We start from the raw sequence: 23,009 nt of genomic DNA, 5'->3' as shown, positions 1-23,009 counted from the left end.
CTCTGTAATCCCTCCTGGAAACGTAAGAACTTTACTTTATGCACTTCCTCTGTAATCCCTCCTGGAAATGTAAGAACTCTACTTTGTGCACTTCCTCTGTAATCCCTCCTGGAAATGTAAGAACGTTGTGCATTTGCTCTGTAATTCCTCCTGGAAATGTAAGAACTTTACTTTCTGCACTTCCCCTGTAATCCCTCCTGGAAATGTAAGAACTTTACTTTATGGACTTCCTCTGTAATCCCTCCTGGAAATGTAAGAACTTTACTTCATGCACTTCCTCTGTAATCCCTCCTGGAAATGTAAGAACTTTACTTTATGCACTTCCTCTGTAATCCCTCCTGGAAATGTAAGAAATCTACTTTGTGCACTTCCTCTGTAATCCCTCCTGGAAATGTAAGAACGTTGTGCATTTCCTCTGTAATTCCTCCTGGAAATGTAAGAACTTTACTTTCTGCACTTCCCCTGTAATCCCTCCTGGAAATGTAAGGACTCTACTTTGTGCACTTCCTCTGTAATCCCTCCTGGAAATGTAAGAACTTTACTTTGTGCACTTCCTCTGTAAATCCTCCTGGAAATGTAAGGACTCTACTTTGTGCACTTCCTCTTTTATTACTCCTGGAAATGTAAGAACTTTACTTTATGCACTTCCTCTGTAATCCCTCCTGGAAATGTAAGAACTTTACTTTATGCACTTCCTCTGTAATCCCTCCTGGAAATGTAAGAACTTTACTTATTGCACTTCCTCTGTAATTCCTCCTGGAAATGTAAGAACTTTACTTTATGGACTTCCTCTGTAATCCCTCCTGGAAATGTAAGAACTTTACTTTTTGCACTTCCTCTGTTAATCCTCCTGGAAATGTAAGAACTCTACTTTATGCACTTCCTCTGTAATACCTCCTGGAAATGTAAGAACTCTACTTCGTGCACTTCCTCTTTAATTCCTCATGGAAATGTAAGAACTTTACTTTATGCATTTCCTCTGTAATACCTCCTGGAAATGTAAGAACTTTACTTTTTGCACTTCCTCTGTAAATACTCCTGCAAATGTAAGAACTCTACTTTGTGCACATCCCCTGTAATCCTTCCTGGAAATGTAAGAACTCTACTTTGTGCACTTCCTCTGTAATCCCTCCTGGAAATGAAAGGACTCTACTTTCTGCACTTCCTTTTTAATTCCTCATGGAAATGTAAGAACTTTACTATATGCACTTCCTCTGTAATCCCTCCTGGAAATGTAAGAACTTTACTTTGTGCACTTCCTCTGTAAATCCTCCTGGAAATGTAAGGACTCTACTTTGTGCACTTCCTCTTTAATTACTCCTGGAAATGTAAGAACTTTACTTTATGCACTTCCTCTGTAATCCCTCCTGGAAATGTAAGAACTTTACTTCATGCACTTCCTCTGTAATCCCTCCTGGAAATGTAAGAACTTTACTTTATGCACTTCCACTGTAATCCCTCCTGGAAATGTAAGAAATCTACTTTGTGCACTTCCTCTGTAATCCCTCCTGGAAATGTAAGAACTTTACTTTATGCACTTCCTCTGTAATCCCTTCTGGAAACGTAAGAACTCTACTTTGTGCACATCCCCTGTAATTCCTCCTGGAAATGTAAGAATTTTACTTTATGGACTTCCTCTGTAATCCCTCCTGGAAATGTAAGAACTCTACTTTGTGCACATCCCCTGTAATCCCTCCTGGAAATGTAAGAACTTTACTTTATGCATTTCCTCTGTAATCCCTCCTGGAAATGTAAGAACTTTACTTTATGCACTTCCTCTGTAATCCCTCCTGGAAATTTAAGAACTTTACTTTATGCACTTCCTCTGTAATCCCTCGTGGAAATGTAAGAACTTTACTTTATGCACTTCCTCTGTAATCCCTTCTGGAAATGTAAGAACTCTACTTTGTGCACATCCCCTGTAATCCCTCCTGGAAATGTAAGAATTTTACTTTATGCACTTCCTCTGTAATCCCTCCTGGAAATGTAAGAACTTTACTTTATGCACTTCCTCTGTAATCCCTCCTGGAAATGTAAGAACTTTACTTTATGCACTTCCTCTGTAATCCCTCCTGGAAATGTAAGAACTTTACTTTATGCACTTCCTCTGTAATCCCTCCTGGAAATGTAAGAACTTTACTTTATGCACTTCCTCTGTAATCCCTCCTGGAAATGTAAGAACTCTACTGTGTGCACATCCCCTGCAATCCCTCCTGGAAATGTAAGAACTTTACTTCATGCATTTCCTCTGTAATCCCTCCTGGAAATGTAAGAACTTTACTTTATGCACTTCTTCTGTAATCCCTCATGGAAATGTAAGAACTTTACTTTACGCACTTCCTCTGTAATCCCTCCTGGAAATGTAAGAACTTTACTTTATGCAGTTCCTCTGTAATCCCTCCTGGAAATGTAAGAACTCTACTTTGTGCACATCCCCTGTAATCCCTCCTGGAAATGTAAGAACTTTACTTTATGCACTTCCTCTGTAAATCCTCCTGGAAAAGTAGGAACTCTACTTTGTGCACATCCCCTGTAATCCCTCCTGGAAATGTAAGAACTTTATGCACTTCCTCTGTAATCCCTCCTGGAAATGTAAGAATTTTACTTTATGCACTTCCTCTGTAATCCCTCCTGGAAATGTAAGAATTTTACTTTTTGCACTTCCTCTGTAAATCCTCCTGGAAATGTAAGAACTCTACTTTGTGCACATCCCCTGTAATACCTCCAGGAAATGTAAGGACTCTACTTTCTGCACTTCCTCTTTAATTCCCCCTGGAAATGTAAGAACTTTACTTTATGCACTTCCTCTGTAATCCCTCCTGGAAATGTAAGAACTTTACTTTATGCACTTCCTCTGTAATACCTCCTGGAAATGTAAGAACTTTACTTTATGCACTTCCTCTGTAATCCCTCCTGGAAATGTAAGAACTTTACTTTATGCACTTCCTCTCTAATCCCTCCTGGAAATGTAAGAACTCTACTTTGTGCACATCCCCTGCAATCCCTCCTGGAAATGTAAGAACTTTACTTCATGCATTTCCTCTGTAATCCCTCCTGGAAATGTAAGAACTTTACTGTATGCACTTCCTCTGTAATCCCTCATGGAAATGTAAGAACTTTACTTTACGCACTTCCTCTGTAATCCCTCCTGGAAATGTAAGAACTTTACTTTATGCAGTTCCTCTGTAATCCCTCCTGGAAATGTAAGAACTCTACTTTGTGCACATCCCCTGTAATCCCTCCTGGAAATGTAAGAACTTTACTTTATGCACTTCCTCTGTAAATCCTCCTGGAAAAGTAGGAACTCTACTTTGTGCACATCCCCTGTAATCCCTCCTGGAAATGTAAGAACTTTACTTTATGCACTTCCTCTGTAATCCCTCCTGGAAATGTAAGAATTTTACTTTATGCACTTCCTCTGTAATCCCTCCTGGAAATGAAAGAATTTTACTTTTTGCACTTCCTCTGTAAATCCTCCTGGAAATGTAAGAACTCTACTTTGTGCACATCCCCTGTAATACCTCCTGGAAATGTAAGGACTCTACTTTCTGCACTTCCTCTTTAATTCCCCCTGGAAATGTAAGAACTTTACTTTATGCACTTCCTCTGTAATCCCTCCTGGAAATGTAAGAACTTTACTTTATGCACTTCCTCTGTAATCCCTCCTGGAAATGTAAGAACTTTACTTTATGCACTTCCTCTGTAATCCCTCCTGGAAATGTAAGAACTTTACTTTATGCACTTCCTCTGTAATCCCTCCTGGAAATGTAAGAACTCTACTTTGTGCACATCCCCTGCAATCCCTCCTGGAAATGTAAGAACTTTACTTCATGCATTTCCTCTGTAATCCCTCCTGGAAATGTAAGAACTTTACTTTATGCACTTCCTCTGTAATCCCTCATGGAAATGTAAGAACTTTACTTTACCCACTTCCTCTGTAATCCCTCCTGGAAATGTAAGAACTTTACTTTATGCAGTTCCTCTGTAATCCCTCCTGGAAATGTAAGAACTCTACTTTGTGCACATCCCCTGTAATCCCTCCTGGAAATGTAAGAACTTTACTTTATGCACTTCCTCTGTAAATCCTCCTGGAAAAGTAGGAGCTCTACTTTGTGCACATCCCCTGTAATCCCTCCTGGAAATGTAAGAACTTTACTTTATGCACTTCCTCTGTAATCCCTCCTGGAAATGTAAGAATTTTACTTTATGCACTTCCTCTGTAATCCCTCCTGGAAATGTAAGAATTTTACTTTTTGCACTTCCTCTGTAAATCCTCCTGGAAATGTAAGAACTCTACTTTGTGCACATCCCCTGTAATACCTCCTGGAAATGTAAGGACTCTACTTTCTGCACTTCCTCTTTAATTCCCCCTGGAAATGTAAGAACTTTACTTTATGCACTTCCTCTGTAATCCCTCCTGGAAATGTAAGAACTTTACTTTTTGCACTTCCTCTGTAATCCCTCCTGGAAATGTAAGAACTCTACTTTATGCACTTCCTCTGTAATACCTCCTGGAAATGTAAGAATTTTACTTTATGCACTTCCTCTGTAATCCCTCCTGGAAACGTAAGAACTTTATGCACTTCCTCTGTAATCCCTCCTGGAAACGTAAGAACTTTATGCACTTCCTCTGTAATCCCTCCTGGAAATGTAAGAACTCTACTTTGTGCACTTCCTCTGTAATCCCTCCTGGAAATGTAAGAACGTTGTGCATTTGCTCTGTAATTCCTCCTGGAAATGTAAGAACTTTACTTTCTGCACTTCCCCTGTAATCCCTCCTGGAAATGTAAGAACTTTACTTTATGGACTTCCTCTATAATCCCTCCTGGAAATGTAAGAACTTTACTTCATGCACTTCCTCTGTAATCCCTCCTGGAAATGTAAGAACTTTACTTTATGCACTTCCTCTGTAATCCCTCCTGGAAATGTAAGAAATCTACTTTGTGCACTTCCTCTGTAATCCCTCCTGGAAATGTAAGAACGTTGTGCATTTCCTCTGTAATTCCTCCTGGAAATGTAAGAACTTTACTTTCTGCACTTCCCCTGTAATCCCTCCTGGAAATGTAAGGACTCTACTTTGTGCACTTCCTCTGTAATCCCTCCTGGAAATGTAAGAACTTTACTTTGTGCACTTCCTCTGTAAATCCTCCTGGAAATGTAAGGACTCTACTTTGTGCACTTCCTCTTTTATTACTCCTGGAAATGTAAGAACTTTACTTTATGCACTTCCTCTGTAATCCCTCCTGGAAATGTAAGAACTTTACTTTATGCACTTCCTCTGTAATCCCTCCTGGAAATGTAAGAACTTTACTTTTTGCACTTCCTCTGTAATTCCTCCTGGAAATGTAAGAACTTTACTTTATGGACTTCCTCTGTAATCCCTCCTGGAAATGTAAGAACTTTACTTTTTGCACTTCCTCTGTTAATCCTCCTGGAAATGTAAGAACTCTACTTTATGCACTTCCTCTGTAATACCTCCTGGAAATGTAAGAACTCTACTTCGTGCACTTCCTCTTTAATTCCTCATGGAAATGTAAGAACTTTACTTTATGCATTTCCTCTGTAATACCTCCTGGAAATGTAAGAACTTTACTTTTTGCACTTCCTCTGTAAATACTCCTGCACATGTAAGAACTCTACTTTGTGCACATCCCCTGTAATCCTTCCTGGAAATGTAAGAACTCTACTTTGTGCACTTCCTCTGTAATCCCTCCTGGAAATGAAAGGACTCTACTTTCTGCACTTCCTTTTTAATTCCTCATGGAAATGTAAGAACTTTACTATATGCACTTCCTCTGTAATCCCTCCTGGAAATGTAAGAACTTTACTTTGTGCACTTCCTCTGTAAATCCTCCTGGAAATGTAAGGACTCTACTTTGTGCACTTCCTCTTTAATTACTCCTGGAAATGTAAGAACTTTACTTTATGCACTTCCTCTGTAATCCCTCCTGGAAATGTAAGAACTTTACTTTATGCACTTCCTCTGTAATCCCTCCTGGAAATGTAAGAACTTTACTTTATGCACTTCCACTGTAATCCCTCCTGGAAATGTAAGAAATCTACTTTGTGCACTTCCTCTGTAATCCCTCCTGGAAATGTAAGAACTTTACTTTATGCACTTCCTCTGTAATCCCTTCTGGAAACGTAAGAACTCTACTTTGTGCACATCCCCTGTAATTCCTCCTGGAAATGTAAGAATTTTACTTTATGGACTTCCTCTGTAATCCCTCCTGGAAATGTAAGAACTCTACTTTGTGCACATCCCCTGTAATCCCTCCTGGAAATGTAAGAACTTTACTTTATGCATTTCCTCTGTAATCCCTCCTGGAAATGTAAGAACTTTACTTTATGCACTTCCTCTGTAATCCCTCCTGGAAATTTAAGAACTTTACTTTATGCACTTCCTCTGTAATCCCTCGTGGAAATGTAAGAACTTTACTTTATGCACTTCCTCTGTAATCCCTTCTGGAAATGTAAGAACTCTACTTTGTGCACATCCCCTGTAATCCCTCCTGGAAATGTAAGAATTTTACTTTATGCACTTCCTCTGTAATCCCTCCTGGAAATGTAAGAACTTTACTTTATGCACTTCCTCTGTAATCCCTCCTGGAAATGTAAGAACTTTACTTTATGCACTTCCTCTGTAATCCCTCCTGGAAATGTAAGAACTTTACTTTATGCACTTCCTCTGTAATCCCTCCTGGAAATGTAAGAACTTTACTTTATGCACTTCCTTTGTAATCCCTCCTGGAAATGTAAGAACTCTACTGTGTGCACATCCCCTGCAATCCCTCCTGGAAATGTAAGAACTTTACTTCATGCATTTCCTCTGTAATCCCTCCTGGAAATGTAAGAACTTTACTTTATGCACTTCTTCTGTAATCCCTCATGGAAATGTAAGAACTTTACTTTACGCACTTCCTCTGTAATCCCTCCTGGAAATGTAAGAACTTTACTTTATGCAGTTCCTCTGTAATCCCTCCTGGAAATGTAAGAACTCTACTTTGTGCACATCCCCTGTAATCCCTCCTGGAAATGTAAGAACTTTACTTTATGCACTTCCTCTGTAAATCCTCCTGGAAAAGTAGGAACTCTACTTTGTGCACATCCCCTGTAATCCCTCCTGGAAATGTAAGAACTTTATGCACTTCCTCTGTAATCCCTCCTGGAAATGTAAGAATTTTACTTTATGCACTTCCTCTGTAATCCCTCCTGGAAATGTAAGAATTTTACTTTTTGCACTTCCTCTGTAAATCCTCCTGGAAATGTAAGAACTCTACTTTGTGCACATCCCCTGTAATACCTCCAGGAAATGTAAGGACTCTACTTTCTGCACTTCCTCTTTAATTCCCCCTGGAAATGTAAGAACTTTACTTTATGCACTTCCTCTGTAATCCCTCCTGGAAATGTAAGAACTTTACTTTATGCACTTCCTCTGTAATACCTCCTGGAAATGTAAGAACTTTACTTTATGCACTTCCTCTGTAATCCCTCCTGGAAATGTAAGAACTTTACTTTATGCACTTCCTCTGTAATCCCTCCTGGAAATGTAAGAACTCTACTTTGTGCACATCCCCTGCAATCCCTCCTGGAAATGTAAGAACTTTACTTCATGCATTTCCTCTGTAATCCCTCCTGGAAATGTAAGAACTTTACTGTATGCACTTCCTCTGTAATCCCTCATGGAAATGTAAGAACTTTACTTTACGCACTTCCTCTGTAATCCCTCCTGGAAATGTAAGAACTTTACTTTATGCAGTTCCTCTGTAATCCCTCCTGGAAATGTAAGAACTCTACTTTGTGCACATCCCCTGTAATCCCTCCTGGAAATGTAAGAACTTTACTTTATGCACTTCCTCTGTAAATCCTCCTGGAAAAGTAGGAACTCTACTTTGTGCACATCCCCTGTAATCCCTCCTGGAAATGTAAGAACTTTACTTTATGCACTTCCTCTGTAATCCCTCCTGGAAATGTAAGAATTTTACTTTATGCACTTCCTCTGTAATCCCTCCTGGAAATGAAAGAATTTTACTTTTTGCACTTCCTCTGTAAATCCTCCTGGAAATGTAAGAACTCTACTTTGTGCACATCCCCTGTAATACCTCCTGGAAATGTAAGGACTCTACTTTCTGCACTTCCTCTTTAATTCCCCCTGGAAATGTAAGAACTTTACTTTATGCACTTCCTCTGTAATCCCTCCTGGAAATGTAAGAACTTTACTTTATGCACTTCCTCTGTAATCCCTCCTGGAAATGTAAGAACTTTACTTTATGCACTTCCTCTGTAATCCCTCCTGGAAATGTAAGAACTTTACTTTATGCACTTCCTCTGTAATCCCTCCTGGAAATGTAAGAACTCTACTTTGTGCACATCCCCTGCAATCCCTCCTGGAAATGTAAGAACTTTACTTCATGCATTTCCTCTGTAATCCCTCCTGGAAATGTAAGAACTTTACTTTATGCACTTCCTCTGTAATCCCTCATGGAAATGTAAGAACTTTACTTTACGCACTTCCTCTGTAATCCCTCCTGGAAATGTAAGAACTTTACTTTATGCAGTTCCTCTGTAATCCCTCCTGGAAATGTAAGAACTCTACTTTGTGCACATCCCCTGTAATCCCTCCTGGAAATGTAAGAACTTTACTTTATGCACTTCCTCTGTAAATCCTCCTGGAAAAGTAGGAGCTCTACTTTGTGCACATCCCCTGTAATCCCTCCTGGAAATGTAAGAACTTTACTTTATGCACTTCCTCTGTAATCCCTCCTGGAAATGTAAGAATTTTACTTTATGCACTTCCTCTGTAATCCCTCCTGGAAATGTAAGAATTTTACTTTTTGCACTTCCTCTGTAAATCCTCCTGGAAATGTAAGAACTCTACTTTGTGCACATCCCCTGTAATACCTCCTGGAAATGTAAGGACTCTACTTTCTGCACTTCCTCTTTAATTCCCCCTGGAAATGTAAGAACTTTACTTTATGCACTTCCTCTGTAATCCCTCCTGGAAATGTAAGAACTTTACTTTTTGCACTTCCTCTGTAATCCCTCCTGGAAATGTAAGAACTCTAATTTATGCACTTCCTCTGTAATACCTCCTGGAAATGTAAGAACTCTACTTTGTGCACTTCCTCTTTAATTCCTCATGGAAATGTAAGAACTTTACTATATGCACTTCCTCTGTAATCCCTCCTGGAAATGTAAGAAATCTACTTTGTGCACTTCCACTGTAATCCCTCCTGGAAATGTAAGAACTTTACTTTATGCAGTTCCTCTGTAATCCCTCCTGGAAATGTAAGAACTCTACTTTGTGCACATCCCCTGTAATCCCTCCTGGAAATGTAAGAACTTTACTTTATGCACTTCCTCTGTAAATCCTCCTGGAAAAGTAGGAACTCTACTTTGTGCACATCCCCTGTAATCCCTCCTGGAAATGTAAGAACTTTACTTTATGCACTTCCTCTGTAATCCCTCCTGGAAATGTAAGAATTTTACTTTATGCACTTCCTCTGTAATCCCTCCTGGAAATGTAAGAATTTTACTTTTTGCACTTCCTCTGTAAATCCTCCTGGAAATGTAAGAACTCTACTTTGTGCACATCCCCTGTAATACCTCCTGGAAATGTAAGGACTCTACTTTCTGCACTTCCTCTTTAATTCCCCCTGGAAATGTAAGAACTTTACTTTATGCACTTCCTCTGTAATCCCTCCTGGAAATGTAAGAACTTTACTTTTTGCACTTCCTCTGTAATCCCTCCTGGAAATGTAAGAACTCTACTTTATGCACTTCCTCTGTAATACCTCCTGGAAATGTAAGAACTCTACTTTGTGCACTTCCTCTTTAATTCCTCATGGAAATGTAAGAACTTTACTATATGCACTTCCTCTGTAATCCCTCCTGGAAATGTAAGAAATCTACTTTGTGCACTTCCACTGTAATCCCTCCTGGAAATGTAAGAAATCTACTTTGTGCACTTCAACTGTAATCCCTCCTGGAAATGTAAGAACTTTACTTTATGCACTTCCTCTGTAATCCCTCCTGGAAATGTAAGAACTTTACTTTATGCACTTCCTCTGTAATCCCTCCTGGAAATGTAAGAACGTTGTGCATTTCCTTTGTAATTCCTCCTGGAAATGTAAGAACTTTACTATACGCACTTCCTCTGTAATCCCTCCTGGAAATGTAAGGACTCTACTTTCTGCACTTCCTCTTTAATTCCTGATGGAAATGTAAGAACTTTACTATATGCACTTCCTCTGTAAATCCTCCTGGAAATGTAAGAACTTTACTTTATGCACTTCCTCTGTAATCCCTCCTGGAAATGTAAGAACTTTACTTTGTGCACTTCCTCTGTAAATCCTCCTGGAAATGTAAGGACTCTACTTTGTGCACTTCCCCTTTAATTACTCCTGGAAATGTAAGAACTTTACTTTATGCACTTCCTCTGTAATCCCTCCTGGAAATGTAAGAACTTTATTTTATGCACTTCCTCTGTAATCCCTCCTGGAAATGTAAGAACTTTACTTTATGCACTTCCTCCGTAATCCCTCCTGGAAATGCAAGAACTTTACTTCACTTTCTCCGTAATCCCTCCTGGAAATGTAAGAAATCTACTTTGTGCACTTCCTCTGTAATTCCTCCTGGAAATGTAAGAACGTTGTGCATTTCCTCTGTAATTCCTCCTGGAAATGTAAGAACTTTACTTTTTCCACTTCCTCTGTAATTCCTCCTGGAAATGTAAGAACTTTACTTTATGGACTTCCTCTGTAATTCCTCCTGGAAATGTAAGAACTTTACTTTATGCACTTCCTCTGTAATCCCTCCTGGAAATGTAATAACTTTGCTTTATGCACTTCCTCTGTAATCCCTCCTGGAAATGTATGAACTTTACTTTAGGCACTTCCTCTGTAATCTCTCCTGGAAATGTAAGAACTTTACTTTATGCACTTCCTCTGTAATCCCTCCTGGAAACGTAAGAAATCTACTTTGTGCACTTCCTCTGTAATCCCTCCTGGAAATGTAAGAACGTTGTGCATTTCCTCTGTAATTCCTCCTGGAAATGTAAGAACTTTACTTTCTGCACTTCCCCTGTAATCCCTCCTGGAAATGTAAGAACTTTACTTTATGGACTTCCTCTGTAATTCCTCCTGGAAATGTAAGAACTTTACTTTATGCACTTCCTCTGTAATCCCTCCTGGAAAAGTAACAACTTTGCTTTATGCACTTCCTCTGTAATCCCTCCTGGAAATGTAAGAACTTTACTTTATGCACTTCCTCTGTAATCCCTCCTGGAAATGTAAGAAATCTACTTTGTGCACTTCCTCTGTAATCCCTCCTGGAAATGTAAGAAATCTACTTTGTGTACTTCCTCTGTAATCCCTCCTGGAAATGTAAGAACGTTGTGCATTTCCTCTGTAATTCCTCCTGGAAATGTAAGAACTTTACTTTCTGCACTTCCCCTGTAATCCCTCCTGGAAATGTAAGGACTCTACTTTGTGCACTTCCTCTGTAATCCCTCCTGGAAATGTAAGAACTTTACTTTGTGCACTTCCTCCGTAAATCTTCCTGGAAATGTAAGGACTCTACTTTGTGCACTTCCTCTGTAATCCCTCGTGGAAATGTAAGGACTCTACTTTCTGCACTTCCTTTTTAATTCCTCATAGAAATGTAAGAACTTTACTATATGCACTTCCTCTGTAATCCCTCCTGGAAATGTAAGAACTTTACTTTGTGCACTTCCTCTGTAAATCCTCCTGGAAATGTAAGGACTCTACTTTGTGCACTTCCTCTTTAATTACTCCTGGAAATGTAAGAATTTTACTTCATGCACTTCCTCTGTAATCCCTCCTGGAAATGTAAGAACTTTACTTTATGCACTACCTCTGTAATCCCTCCTGGAAATGTAAGAACTCTACTTTGTGCACATCCCCTGTAATCCCTCCTGGAAATGTAAGAACTTTACTTTATGCACTTCCTCTGTAATCCCTCCTGGAAATGTAAGAATTTTACTTTATGCACTTCCTCTGTAATCCCTCCTGGAAATGTAAGAATTTTACTTTTTGCACTTCCTCTGTAAATCCTCCTGGAAATGTAAGAACTCTACTTTGTGCACATCCCCTGTAATACCTCCTGGAAATGTAAGGACTCTACTTTCTGCACTTCCTCTTTAATTCCCCCTGGAAATGTAAGAACTTTACTTTATGCACTTCCTCTATAATCCCTCCTGGAAATGTAAGAACTTTACTTTATGCACTTCCTCTGTAATCCCTCCTGGAAATGTAAGAACTTTACTTTATGCACTTCCTCTGTAATCCCTCCTGGAAATGTAAGAACTTTACTTTATGCACTTCCTCTGTAATCCCTCCTGGAAATGTAAGAACTTTACTTTATGCACTTCCTCTGTAATCCCTCCTGGAAATGTAAGAACTCCACTGTGTGCACATCCCCTGCAATCCCTCCTGGAAATGTAAAAACTTTACTTCATGCATTTCCTCTGTAATCCCTCCTGGAAATGTAAGAACTTTACTTTATGCACTTCCTCTGTAATCCCTCATGGAAATGTAAGAACTTTACTTTACGCACTTCCTCTGTAATCCCTCCTGGAAATGTAAGAACTTTACTTTATGCAGTTCCTCTGTAATCCCTCCTGGAAATGTAAGAACTCTACTTTGTGCACATCCCCTGTAATCCCTCCTGGAAATGTAAGAACTTTACTTTATGCACTTGCTCTGTAAATCCTCCTGGAAAAGTAGGAACTCTACTTTGTGCACATCCCCTGTAATCTCTCCTGGAAATGTAAGAACTTTACTTATGCACTTCCTCTGTAATCCCTCCTGGAAATGTAAGAATTTTACTTTATGCACTTCCTCTGTAATCCCTCCTGGAAATTTAAGAATTTTACTTTTTGCACTTCCTCTGTAAATCCTCCTGGAAATGTAAGAACTCTACTTTGTGCACATCCCCTGTAATACCTCCTGGAAATGTAAGGACTCTACTTTCTGCACTTCCTCTTTAATTCCCCCTGGAAATGTAAGAACTTTACTTTATGCACTTCCTCTGTAATCCCTCCTGGAAATGTAAGAACTTTACTTTTTGCACTTCCTCTGTAATCCCTCCTGGAAATGTAAGAACTCTACTTTATGCACTTCCTCTGTAATACCTCCTGGAAATGTAAGAACTCTACTTTGTGCACTTCCTCTTTAATTCCTCATGGAAATGTAAGAACTTTACTATATGCACTTCCTCTGTAATCCCTCCTGGAAATGTAAGAAATCTACTTTGTGCACTTCCACTGTAATCCCTCCTGGAAATGTAAGAAATCTACTTTGTGCACTTCAACTGTAATCCCTCCTGGAAATGTAAGAACTTTACTTTATGCACTTCCTCTGTAATCCCTCCTGGAAATGTAAGAACTTTACTTTATGCACTTCCTCTGTAATCCCTCCTGGAAATGTAAGAACGTTGTGCATTTCCTTTGTAATTCCTCCTGGAAATGGAAGAACTTTACTTTATGCACTTCCTCTGTAATCCCTCCTGGAAATGTAAGAACTTTACTTTTTGCAATTCCTCTGTAAATACTCATGGAAATGTAAGGATTCTACTTTGTGCACTTCCTCTTTAATTCCTCATGGAAATGTAAGAACTTTACTATACGCACTTCCTCTGTAATCCCTCCTGGAAATGTAAGGACTCTACTTTCTGCACTTCCTCTTTAATTCCTGATGGAAATGTAAGAACTTTACTATATGCACTTCCTCTGTAAATCCTCCTGGAAATGTAAGAACTTTACTTTATGCACTTCCTCTGTAATCCCTCCTGGAAATGTAAGAACTTTACTTTGTGCACTTCCTCTGTAAATCCTCCTGGAAATGTAAGGACTCTACTTTGTGCACTTCCCCTTTAATTACTCCTGGAAATGTAAGAACTTTACTTCATGCACTTCCTCTGTAATCCCTCCTGGAAATGTAAGAACTTTACTTTATGCACTTCCTCTGTAATCCCTCCTGGAAATGTAAGAACTTTACTTTATGCACTTCCTCCGTAATCCCTCCTGGAAATGCAAGAACTTTACTTCACTTTCTCCGTAATCCCTCCTGGAAATGTAAGAAATCTACTTTGTGCACTTCCTCTGTAATTCCTCCTGGAAATGTAAGAACGTTGTGCATTTCCTCTGTAATTCCTCCTGGAAATGTAAGAACTTTACTTTTTCCACTTCCTCTGTAATTCCTCCTGGAAATGTAAGAACTTTACTTTATGGACTTCCTCTGTAATTCCTCCTGGAAATGTAAGAACTTTACTTTATGCACTTCCTCTGTAATCCCTCCTGGAAATGTAATAACTTTGCTTTATGCACTTCCTCTGTAATCCCTCCTGGAAATGTATGAACTTTACTTTAGGCACTTCCTCTGTAATCTCTCCTGGAAATGTAAGAACTTTACTTTATGCACTTCCTCTGTAATCCCTCCTGGAAACGTAAGAAATCTACTTTGTGCACTTCCTCTGTAATCCCTCCTGGAAATGTAAGAACGTTGTGCATTTCCTCTGTAATTCCTCCTGGAAATGTAAGAACTTTACTTTCTGCACTTCCCCTGTAATCCATCCTGGAAATGTAAGAACTTTACTTTATGGACTTCCTCTGTAATTCCTCCTGGAAATGTAAGAACTTTACTTTATGCACTTCCTCTGTAATCCCTCCTGGAAAAGTAACAACTTTGCTTTATGCACTTCCTCTGTAATCCCTCCTGGAAATGTAAGAACTTTACTTTATGCACTTCCTCTGTAATCCCTCCTGGAAATGTAAGAAATCTACTTTGTGCACTTCCTCTGTAATCCCTCCTGGAAATGTAAGAAATCTACTTTGTGTACTTCCTCTGTAATCCCTCCTGGAAATGTAAGAACGTTGTGCATTTCCTCTGTAATTCCTCCTGGAAATGTAAGAACTTTACTTTCTGCCCTTCCCCTGTAATCCCTCCTGGAAATGTAAGGACTCTACTTTGTGCACTTCCTCTGTAATCCCTCCTGGAAATGTAAGAACTTTACTTTGTGCACTTCCTCCGTAAATCTTCCTGGAAATGTAAGGACTCTACTTTGTGCACTTCCTCTGTAATCCCTCGTGGAAATGTAAGGACTCTACTTTCTGCACTTCCTTTTTAATTCCTCATAGAAATGTAAGAACTTTACTATATGCACTTCCTCTGTAATCCCTCCTGGAAATGTAAGAACTTTACTTTGTGCACTTCCTCTGTAAATCCTCCTGGAAATGTAAGGACTCTACTTTGTGCACTTCCTCTTTAATTACTCCTGGAAATGTAAGAACTTTACTTCATGCACTTCCTCTGTAATCCCTCCTGGAAATGTAAGAACTTTACTTTATGCACTTCCTCTGTAATCCCTCCTGGAAATGTAAGAACTTTACTTTATGCACTTCCACTGTAATCCCTCCTGGAAATGTAAGAAATCTACTTTGTGCACTTCAACTGTAATCCCTCCTGGAAATGTAAGAACTTTACTTTATGCACTTCCTCTGTAATCCCTCCTGGAAATGTAAGAACTTTACTTTATGCACTTCCTCTGTAATCCCTCCTGGAAATGTAAGAAATCTACTTTGTGCACTTCCTCTGTAATCCCTCCTGGAAATGTAAGAACGTTGTGCATTTCCTTTGTAATTCCTCCTGGAAATGTAAGAACTTTACTTTATGCACTTCCTCTGTAATCCTTCCTGGAAATGTAAGAACTTTACTTTTTGCAATTCCTCTGTAAATACTCATGGAAATGTAAGGATTCTACTTTGTGCACTTCCTCTTTAATTCCTCATGGAAATGTAAGAACTTTACTATACGCACTTCCTCTGTAATCCCTCCTGGAAATGTAAGGACTCTACTTTCTGCACTTCCTCTTTAATTCCTGATGGAAATGTAAGAACTTTACTATATGCACTTCCTCTGTAAATCCTCCTGGAAATGTAAGAACTTTACTTTATGCACTTCCTCTGTAATCCCTCCTGGAAATGTAAGAACTTTACTTTGTGCACTTCCTCTGTAAATCCTCCTGGAAATGTAAGGACTCTACTTTGTGCACTTCCCCTTTAATTACTCCTGGAAATGTAAGAACTTTACTTTATGCACTTCCTCTGTAATCCCTCCTGGAAATGTAAGAACTTTACTTTATGCACTTCCTCTGTAATCCCTCCTGGAAATGTAAGAACTTTACTTTATGCACTTCCTCCGTAATCCCTCCTGGAAATGCAAGAACTTTACTTCACTTTCTCCGTAATCCCTCCTGGAAATGTAAGAAATCTACTTTGTGCACTTCCTCTGTAATTCCTCCTGGAAACGTAAGAACGTTGTGCATTTCCTCTGTAATTCCTCCTGGAAATGTAAGAACTTTACTTTTTCCACTTCCTCTGTAATTCCTCCTGGAAATGTAAGAACTTTACTTTATGGACTTCCTCTGTAATTCCTCCTGGAAATGTAATAACTTTGCTTTATGCACTTCCTTTGTAATCCCTCCTGGAAATGTATGAACTTTACTTTAGGCACTTCCTCTGTAATCTCTCCTGGAAATGTAAGAACTTTACTTTATGCACTTCCTCTGTAATCCCTCCTGGAAACGTAAGAAATCTACTTTGTGCACTTCCTCTGTAATCCCTCCTGGAAATGTAAGAACGTTGTGCATTTCCTCTGTAATTCCTCCTGGAAATGTAAGAACTTTACTTTCTGCACTTCCCCTGTAATCCCTCCTGGAAATGTAAGAACTTTACTTTATGGACTTCCTCTGTAATTCCTCCTGGAAATGTAAGAACTTTACTTTATGCACTTCCTGTAATCCCTCCTGGAAAAGTAACAACTTTGCTTTATGCACTTCCTCTGTAATCCCTCCTGGAAATGTAAGAACTTTACTTTATGCACTTCCTCTGTAATCCCTCCTGGAAATGTAAGAAATCTACTTTGTGCACTTCTTCTGTAATCCCTCCTGGAAATGTAAGAAATCTACTTTGTGTACTTCCTCTGTAATCCCTCCTGGAAATGTAAGAACGTTGTGCATTTCCTCTGTAATTCCTCCTGGAAATGTAAGAACTTTACTTTCTGCACTTCCCCTGTAATCCCTCCTGGAAATGTAAGGACTCTACTTTGTGCACTTCCTCTGTAATCCCTCCTGGAAATGTAAGAACTTTACTTTGTGCACTTCCTCCGTAAATCCTCCTGGAAATGTAAGGACTCTACTTTGTGCACTTCCTCTTTAATTACTCCTGGAAATGTAAGAACTTTACTTTATCCACTTCCTCTGTAATCCCTCCTGGAAATGTAAGAACTTTACTTTATGCACTTCCTCTGTAATCCCTCCTGGAAATGTAAGAACTTTACTTTATGCACTTCCTCTGTAATCCCTCCTGGAAATGCAAGAACTTTAATTCACTTCCTCCGTAATCCCTCCTGGAAATGTAAGAAATCTACTTTGTGCACTTCCTCTGTAATCCCTCCTGGAAATGTAAGAACGTTGTGCATTTCCTCTGTAATTCCTCCTGGAAATGTAAGAACTTTACTTTATGGACTTCCTCTGTAATCCCTCCTGGAAATGTAAGAACTTTACTTTTTGCACTTCCTCTGTAATTCCTCCTGGAAATGTAAGAACTTTACTTTATGAACTTCCTCTGTAATCCCTCCTGGAAATGTAAGAACTTTACTTTTTGCACTTCCTCTGTTAATCCTCCTGGAAATGTAAGAACTCTACTTTATGCACTTCCTCTGTAATACCTCCTGGAAATGTAAGAACTCTACTTTGTGCACTTCCTCTTTAATTCCTCATGGAAATGTAAGAACTTTACTTTATGCATTTCCTCTGTAATCCTTCCTGGAAATGTAAGAACTTTACTTTTTGCACTTCCTCTGTAAATACTCCTGCAAATGTAAGAACTCTACTTTGTGCACATCCCCTGTAATCCTTCCTGGAAATGTAAGAACTCTACTTTGTGCACTTCCTCTGTAATCCCTCCTGGAAATGAAAGGACTCTACTTTCTGCACTTCCTTTTTAATTCCTCATGGAAATGTAAGAACTTTACTATATGCACTTCCTCTGTAATCCCTCCTGGAAATGTAAGAACTTTACTTTGTGCACTTCCTCTGTAAATCCTCCTGGAAATGTAAGGACTCTACTTTGTGCACTTCCTCTTTAATTACTCCTGGAAATGTAAGAACTTTACTTTATGCACATCCTCTGTAATCCCTCCTGGAAATGTAAGAACTTTACTTTATGCACTTCCTCTGTAATCCCTCCTGGAAATGTAAGAACTTTACTTTATGCACTTCCACTGTAATCCCTCCTGGAAATGTAAGAAATCTACTTTGTGCACTTCCTCTGTAATCTCTCCTGGAAGTGTAAGAACTTTACTTTATGCACTTCCTCTGTAATCCCTCCTGGAAATGTAAGAACTTTGCTTTATGCACTTCCTCTGTAATCCCTCCTGGAAATGTATGAACTTTACTTTATGCACTTCCTCTGTAATCTCTCCTGGAAATGTAAGAACTTTACTTTATGCACTTCCTCTGTAATCCCTCCTGGAAACGTAAGAAATCTACTTTGTGCACTTCCTCTGTAATCCCTCCTGGAAATGTAACAACGTTGTGCATTTCCTCTGTAATTCCTCCTGGAAATGTAAGAACTTTACTTTCTGCACTTCCCCTGTAATCCCTCCTGGAAATGTAAGAACTTTACTTTCTGGACTTCCTCTGAAATTCCTCCTGGAAATGTAAGAACTTTACTTTATGCACTTCCTCTGTAATCCCTCCTGGAAATGTAACAACTTTGCTTTATGCACTTCCTCTGTAATCCCTACTGGAAATGTAAGAACTTTACTTTATGCACTTCCTCTGTAATCCCTCCTGGAAATGTAAGAAATCTACTTTGTGCACTTCCTCTGTAATCCCTCCTGGAAATGTAAGAAATCTACTTTGTGTACTTCCTCTGTAATCCCTCCTGGAAATGTAAGAACATTGTGCATTTCCTCTGTAATTCCTCCTGGAAATGTAAGAACTTTACTTTCTGCACTTCCCCTGTAATCCCTCCTGGAAATGTAAGGACTCTACTTTGTGCACTTCCTCTGTAATCCCTCCTGGAAATGTAAGAACTTTACTGTGTGCACTTCCTCTGTAAATCCTCCTGGAAATGTAAGGACTCTACTTTGTGCACTTCCTCTGTAATCCCTCCTGGAAATGTAAGAACTTTACTGTGTGCACTTCCTCTGTAAATCCTCCTGGAAATGTAAGGACTCTACTTTGTGCACTTCCTCTTTAATTACTCCTGGAAATGTAAGAACTTTACTTTATGCACTTCCTCTGTAATCCCTCCTGGAAATGTAAGAACTTTACTTTATGCACTTCCTCTGTAATCCCTCCTGGAAATGTAAGAACTTTACTTTATGCACTTCCTCTGTAATCCCTCCTGGAAATGTAAGAACTCTACTTTGTGCACTTCCTCTTTAATTCCTCATGGAAATGTAAGAACTTTACTTTATGCATTTCGTCTGTAATCCCTCCTGGAAATGCAAGAACTTTAATTCACTTCCTCCGTAATGCCTCCTGGAAATGTAAGAAATCTACTTTGTGCACTTCCTCTGTAATCTCTCCTGGAAATGTAAGAACGTTGTGCATTTCCTCTGTAATTCCTCCTGGAAATGTAAGAACTTTACTTTATGGACTTCCTCTGTAATCCCTCCTGGAAATGTAAGAACTTTACTTTTTGCACTTCCTCTGTAATCCCTCCTGGAAATGTAAGAACTTTACTTTATGCACTTCCTCTGTAATCCCTCCTGGAAATGTAAGAACTCTACTTTGTGCACTTCCTCTTTAATTCCTCATGGAAATGTAAGAACTTTACTTTATGCATTTCGTCTGTAATCCCTCCTGGAAATGTAAGAACTTTACTTTTTGCACTTACTCTGTAAATACTCCTGCAAATGTAAGAACTCTACTTTGTGCACATCCCCTGTAATCCCTCCTGGAAATGTAAGAACTCTACTTTGTGCACTTCCTCTGTAATCCCTCCTGGAAATGAAAGGACTCTACTTTCTGCACTTCCTTTTTAATTCCTCATGGAAATGTAAGAACTTTACTATATGCACTTCCTCTGTAATCCCTCCTGGAAATGTAAGAACTTTACTTTGTGCACTTCCTCTGTAATTCCTCCTGGAAATGTAAGAACTTTACTTTCTGCACTTCCCCTGTAATCCCTCCTGGAAATGTAAGGACTCTACTTTGTGCACTTCCTCTGTAATCCCTCCTGGAAATGTAAGAACTTTACTTTGTGCACTTCCTCTGTAAATCCTCCTGGAAATGTAAGGACTCTACTTTGTGCACTTCCTCTTTAATTACTCCTGGAAATGTAAGAACTTTACTTTATGCACTTCCTCTGTAATCCCTCCTGGAAATGTAAGAACTTTACTTTCTGCACTTCCTCTGTAATCGCTCCTGGAAATGCAAGAACTTTACTTCACTTCCTCCGTAATCCCTCCTGGAAATGTAAGAAATCTACTTTGTGCACTTCCTCTGTAATCCCTCCTGGAAATGTAAGAACGTTGTGCATTTCCTCTGTAATTCCTCCTGGAAATGTAAGAACTTTACTTTATGCACTTCCTCTGTAATCCCTCCTGGAAATGTAAGAACTTTGCTTTATGCACTTCCTCTGTAATCCCTCTCGGAAATGTATGAACTTTACTTCATGCACTTCCTCTGTAATCCCTCCTGGAAATGTAAGAACTTTACTTCATGCACTTCCTCTGTAATCCCTCCTGGAAACGTAAGAACTTTACTTTATGCACTTCCTCTGTAATCCCTCCTGGAAATGTAAGAACTTTACTTTATGCACTTCCTCTGTAATCCCTCCTGGAAACGTAAGAACTTTACTTTATGCACTTCCTCTGTAATCCCTCCTGGAAATGTAAGAACTTTACTTTATGCACTTCCTCTGTATTCCCTCCTGGAAACGTAAGAACTTTACTTTATGCACTTCCTCTGTAATCCCTCCTGGAAATGTATGAACTTTACTTTATGCACTTCCTCTGTAATCCCTCCTGGAAACGTAAGAACTTTACTTTATGCACTTCCTCTGTAATCCCTCCTGGAAATGTAAGAACTCTACTTTGTGCACTTCCTCTGTAATCCCTCTTGGAAATGTAAGAACGTTGTGCATTTCCTCTGTAATTCCTCCTGGAAATGTAAGAAATTTACTTTCTGCACTTCCCCTGTAATCCCTCCTGGAAATGTAAGAACTTTACTTTATGGACTTCCTCTGTAATTCCTCCTGGAAATGTAAGAACTTTACTTTATGCACTTCCTCTGTAATCCCTTCTGGAAAAGTAAGAACTTTGCTTTATGCACTTCCTCTGTAATCCCTCATGGAAATGTAAGAACTTTACTTTATGCACTTCCTCTGTAATCCCTCCTGGAAATGTAAGAACTTTACTTTATGCACTTCCCCTGTAATCCCTCCTGGAAATGTAAGAAATCTACTTTGTGCACTTCCTCTGTAATCCCTCCTGGAAATGTAAGAACGTTGTGCATTTCCTCTGTAATTCCTCCTGGAAATGTAAGAACTTTACTTTCTGCACTTCCCCTGTAATCCCTCCTGGAAATGTAAGCACTCTACTTTGTGCACTTCCTCTGTAATCCCTCCTGGAAATGTAAGAACTTTACTTTGTGCACTTCCTCTGTAAATCCTCCTGGAAATGTAAGGACTCTACTTTGTGCACTTCCTCTTTTATTACTCCTGGAAATGTAAGAACTTTACTTTATGCACTTCCTCTGTAATCCTTCCTGGAAATGTAAGAACTTTACTTTATGCACTTCCTCTGTAATCCCTCCTGTAAATGTAAGAACTTTACTTTATGCACTTCCTCTGTAATCCCTCCTGGAAATGTAAGAACTTTACTTTATGCACTTCCTCTGTAATCCCTCCTGGAAATGCAAGAACTTTACTTCACTTCCTCCGTAATCCCTCCTGGAAATGTAAGAAATCTACTTTGTGCACTTCCTCTGTAATCCCTCCTGGAAATGTAAGAACGTTGTGCATTTCCTCTGTAATTCCTCCTGGAAATGTAAGAACTTTACTTTATGGACTTCCTCTGTAATCCCTCCTGGAAATGTAAGAACTTTACTTTTTGCACTTCCTCTGTAATTCCTCCTGGAAATGTAAGAACTTTACTTTATGGACTTCCTCTGTAATTCCTCCTGGAAATGTAAGAACTTTATTTTCTGCACTTCCTCTGTAATCCCTCCTGGAAATGTAAGAACTTTGCTTTATGCACTTCCTCTGTAATTCCTCCTGGAAATGTATGAACTTTACTTTATGCACTTCCTCTGTAATCCCTCCTGGAAATGTAAGAACTTTACTTTATGCACTTCCTCTGTAATCCCTCCTGGAAACGTAAGAAATCTACTTTGTGCACTTCCTCTGTAATCCCTCCTGGAAATGTAAGAACGTTGTGCATTTCCTCTGTAATTCCTCCTGGAAATGTAAGAACTTTACTTTCTGCACTTCCCCTGTAATCCCTCCTGGAAATGTAAGAACTTTACTTTATGCACTTCCTCTGTAATCCCTCCTGGAAATGTAAGAACTTTGCTTTATGCACTTCCTCTGTAATCCCTCCTGGAAATGTATGAACTTTACTTTATGCACTTCCTCTGTAATCCCTCCTGGAAATGTAAGAACTTTACTTCATGCACTTCCTCTGTAATCCCTCCTGGAAACGTAAGAACTTTACTTTATGCACTTCCTCTGTAATCCCTCCTGGAAATGTAAGAACTTTACTTTATGCACTTCCTCTTTAATCCCTCCTGGAAACGTAAGAACTTTACTTTATGCACTTCCTCTGTAATCCCTCCTGGAAATGTAAGAACTTTACTTTATGCACTTCCTTTGTATTCCCTCCTGGAAACGTAAGAACTTTACTTTATGCACTTCCTCTGTAATCCCTCCTGGAAATGTATGAACTTTACTTTATGCACTTCCTCTGTAATCCCTC

This window comes from Phyllobates terribilis, unplaced genomic scaffold, assembly GCF_046119375.1.
Source record: "Phyllobates terribilis strain yellow unplaced genomic scaffold, ASM4611937v1 Scaffold_187__1_contigs__length_3656778, whole genome shotgun sequence".
Lineage (NCBI taxonomy): Eukaryota > Metazoa > Chordata > Amphibia > Anura > Dendrobatidae > Phyllobates > Phyllobates terribilis.
This window is presented reverse-complemented; position numbering follows the sequence as displayed.